Here is a 4,956-nt window from a genome sequence, read left to right on the forward strand (position 1 = left end):
TTCCAAACCTGTTATGGGGGGGAGGGGAAACACCGTTCAGCAATTATTTTTTGTAGCAAGCTTGTAAATTCCTTCCCTGGGAGCTATGTTTAATATCTTGTCAATAAACTGTCCAAGTTCCTAACTGTATCTCTGAGGACTCTGTTAATGTTATTCCAGATTTTATTTATTATTTGATATAACTTGGTAGGTTATTTTTTGGGTCTGGGAATACAAATATTTCCCACAAATGCTCTACTCTGGAGAGAAACCGGTCCTTATCACCATTTGACATGATATATAGTTATATCATGATATATACATAGTGGTTTATTATATCCATAACAACAAGATAAACACAAGCTCCGTGATGGCAGGGGCTTACATGGAGTAACCACTTATTGTCTTGATCCAGAACCCCAAAACTCATTGCTGTTGAGTTGCTATCAACTGATAGGAGCCCTTTTACTGATTTTTCAGAGGGGCTGTAAATCATATGGAAAAAGATTGCCCATCTTTCACCAACAGAGTGGATGGTGGATTCGAACCACCAGAGAGACACCACCTCTGGGTTAGCAGTGTAACTCCTCAATGCCCTGAGCCACAGACATCAATACACTTTCTCTGATTGAGTGAATGGTCTATGCTTTTTCACTCACTTGCTGTGTAACCTTAGATGAATCACATCACCTTTGTGACTTCGGTTTTTCCCTTTAACTGGAGCTAGGTGACAGGGAAGGCTTTAAAGCAGATTATTTCAAAGATCCTTTCTGTTAATTATATGTGATACTAAATGCCAGCAATATATAGATCTTGGCTCTTTTTAAGTTTTAAGATAGTCTTTTGATGCTCTTTGATTAAGAGTATTCTGATTCTAAATATCCTAATGGGATAGATAAAGAAAAGGGGGGAGGGTTGTGCGTGCACGCACGTATGGGTATAAATGAAGCTGAAAGGGGACCCAGGTTCTGGAGTGCTAGTATCAGACTACCTGCAGCCTGAATATCAGGTGTTCCGTTCACAGCAGCTGTATTATCTGTCAGGCTCTAAACACAAGACTCAAAGTACAGAAACTGTGTTTCCTCTTCAACTCAGAAGCGTTGCAGTTTCTTGTGACTAAGGATTAGGTTGGACGTTCAGCCTCCAAGGGGGCTATTGTGACTTTTGACTAATCATCTCATCCAGGATCCGGTGGCTGAATGGAGGGAAAGTGGTGTCTTAATCATCTAGTGTTGCTGTAACAGAGCTACCGTGAGTGAGGATGCCTATGTGTCTTGTTCTTCCTGGTGTCAAGGAGCTTCCAAATGCAGGGGCCTGTGTCCAAAAGGATATACTTCATTTCTAGCAATTCTTAACTCCTTCTAGCACAGAGATTCCCCTTCTCAGAAGCATTTCCTACCTTTTATCTCTAGTGAGATGAAAGGCATTACAGGTCACACCCTGGGGAAACTTCTCTTACACTGATCAGAGATGTGATGGGAGTAAAGGGTATTGTATTCCACCTTTAATCCTTTTACAACTCTTTAGTGTATGAGACCAGAGCGTATCATTACATAGTTTCCACATTATATCATTATATGCATGTATTTTGGAGGTACTCAGTTCAATCCTTGACAGTATGGGGTTGAGAACAGTGGTGCTCAGTTCTCAGTGGTCTTGGGAGTGGTATGTTGATGGATGGATATAGTCTGAAGAAAGCTTCTGAGAACTTTGGGGGACAAAACTTTTAAATAAAGCCATGTTGTAAGCTTCTTAATCCTACCCAAACACTATGAATAAGAAACTGGTTTTGAGGCCTCCGCACTATAGTCTTGGGGAGCGTCAAGATCTATTGGCATGTTGTTGTTATGTACCGTGGAGTTGCCTGGGGCTCATAGCAACCCTGTGTCCAACAGCTCTGAACTCTGTCCTCTCCTGAGCCAATCTCATTGTCTCTGACTCACCTTCCCCTAATTACTCCCATCACTGTGTCAAACCATCTCATCCAAGGTCTTCCTCTCCTGCGTTGTCCCTCCACCCTTCCAAGCATAACATTCTTCTCCAAGGACTGAGCCCTTCTGGGAGCATGTCCAAAATATGTGAGATGGAGCCTCAAAATCTTTACCTCCAGAGAGCAAGTTGGTCACACTCTCCAGAACAGATGTGCTTGTTCTCTTGGCAGTCCATGGTATGCTCAATACTCTTCTCTAGCTCCACAAATCAAAGGCATACGTTCTTCAGTTATCCTTATACTTTGTTCAGCTCTCTGATACATAGCAAGTAATTGTGAAGACCATGGTCTGGACCAGGTGCACCTTAGACTCTGTTGTTGTTGTTGTTGTTATGTGCCGTTGAGTCGTTTGCTACTCATAGCGACCCTATGCACAACAGCCCTAAACCCTGCTCTATCCTGCGCCAACCGCACTGCCTCTGACACACCCATCCCGATTACCCCAGTCACCGAATCAATCCACCTCATAGAGGGTCTTTCCCTCCTGCGCCGTCCCTCCACCCTCCCAAGCATGATGTCCCTCTCCAAGGACCCGTCCCTCCTGACAACATGTCCAAAGTATGTCAGACGAAGGCCCAGAATCCTTGCCTCCAAGGAGTAGCTTGGTTTAATTCTCTCCAAGATGAATCTGTTTGTTTTCCTGGCAGTCCATGGGACATTCACACTCTTTTCCAGTACCACAGCTAGATTAACATATTTGTACATTCTAGAGAGGTCCCTGACAGCAGACTTCCCTAATCCAATTCATCTTTTGATTTCCTGACTGCTGATTCCAAGAGTGTTGATTATGGACCCAAGCAAGTGGAAATTTTTGACAATCTCAATCTCTTCTCCACTTATCATGGTGCTGCCAGTTGGCCCAGTGGTGAAAATATTTGTTTTCTTAATGTTGAGCTTTAATCCATATTGAAGACTGCAGTCCTTGACTTTCTGCAGTGATGTTTCAGATTCTCCTAAGTTTCAGGTAGCAAAGTTGTGTAATTTGCATAACATAGGTTGCTGATGAGTCTTCCTCCAATCCTGGTGCCACATTCCTCCTCACAAAGCCCAGATGGAAAAGGTATGGACAGGATGCAACTCTGATGCACTCCTTTCCTGATTTTGAATCATGCAATGTTTCCTTGCTCAGTCCTGACAACTACCTCCTGGTCCAAGTATAGGTTTCACATGAGCACAATCAGGTGTTATGGGATTCCCATTATTCTCAAGGTCAGCCACAAATTGTTGTGATCCACAGTCAAATGCCTTTGCGTAGTCAATGAAACACAGGTAGACATTATTCTGGTTACTCTGTGCTTTCAGCCAATAAACATTTGACATTGGCAAAGATGTTCCTAGTGCCATGGCCTGTTCTAAGCCCAGCCTGGATTTCAGTTAGTTCTCTGTCAATGTACTGTTCATTTTTGGATAATCTTCAGTAAGATTTTGCTTCTGTGTGTTATTGGTGATATTGTTCGATAATTTCCACACTTCGATGGATTACCCTTTTTTGGAATAGGAATAAATATTAATCTCTTCTGGTGAGCTGGTGACATGGCTGTCCTCCAGATTTTTTTTTTACATAACAGACATAATAATACAGTACAAAAAGCAATGTTCTATGCTCTACTCTGTTGAGCAGTGACAAGGGTCTTAAAAGCTTGTGACATTGCACAACCAGGAGAGGATAACATCAGTGAAAGAGACCTTCTAAAGATTAAGTCTCTACATCAAAACTTTTTCCAATAGGGTGAAAAGAAACCTACTTACTAGGAAAAAATATTTGACAATGACATCTGTTGCAAGGGTCTCATAAGAAAAATTTACAGAATACTACAGGGCCTCCACAAGAAAAAGATTGATAACTCAATTACAAAATGGGAAAAAATATGGAAAGACTTTTTACAAAGGAAGCATTTGGATGGCCAACAGACATATGAAGAAATACTCAAAATCTTTGGCAATAATAAAGGCGATGCAAATCAAAAATTGTAATGAGATATCACCTCCCTCCAATTGCAGTGGCAAAGTTTAATAGAATAACAAGCAAGCAATAAATGTTGGTGAGGATGTGGAGAGATTGGAACTCTCATACACTGTTGGTTGTTGTTGTTGTTGTTATGTGCCGTCAAGTCGCTTGAGACTCATAGCAACCCTATGTACAACAGCCCTAAACTGCTCTGTCCTGTGCCAATCACACTGTCTCTGACACTCCCATCCCGATTATCCCAGTCACTGAATCAATCCACCTCATAGAGGGCCTTCCCCTCCTGCACTGTCCCTCCACCCTCCCAAGCATGATGTCCTTCTCCAAGGACCGGTCTCTCCTCACAACATGTCCAAAGTATGTTAGAAGAAGCCTCAGAATCCTTGCCTCCAAGGAGCCACCCAGTTTAACCCTTTCCAGGACAAATCACTGTTGGTACGATTGTAAAATGGTACAACCACTCTGGAAGGCAGTTTGGCATTCCATCAAAAGGCTGAACATAGAGATTGCATAGGACCTAACTATTTCATTGCAAGAAATATATCCCAAGGAAAATAGAGCTGAGACATAAATGGAATTTGTACACTGATGTTTATAGCAGTGTTATTCATAATAGTAAGCATATGGAAACAGACCAAACATTGATCAACACACGAATGGATTGAGTAATTGTGGTACATAGCAATTACTGTATAGTATTCTGAATACTACACACCATTCAGGAGCAATGATTTTGAAAAATACTATATAACATGGGAAAGGGTAGAGAGCATTACGCTGAGTGAACTATCTCAGCTGCATAAGAACAAATAATGTATAAGGAGATTCTTGTAAAAACAGTAGGATAATCAGTAGATATGTATTGTTGTTGCTATGTGCCATCGAGTCGCTTGCGACTCATAGCGACCCTATGTACAACAGCCCTAAACTCCACCCTGCCCTGTGCCAATTGCACTGTCTCTGACACACCCATCCCGATTACCCCAGTCACTGAACCAATCCACCTCATAGAGGGCCTTCC

This window comes from Elephantulus edwardii, unplaced genomic scaffold (genome assembly GCF_000299155.1).
Source record: "Elephantulus edwardii isolate Elephantulus edwardi_28Jun2011 unplaced genomic scaffold, EleEdw1.0 scaffold00141, whole genome shotgun sequence".
NCBI lineage: Eukaryota > Metazoa > Chordata > Mammalia > Macroscelidea > Macroscelididae > Elephantulus > Elephantulus edwardii.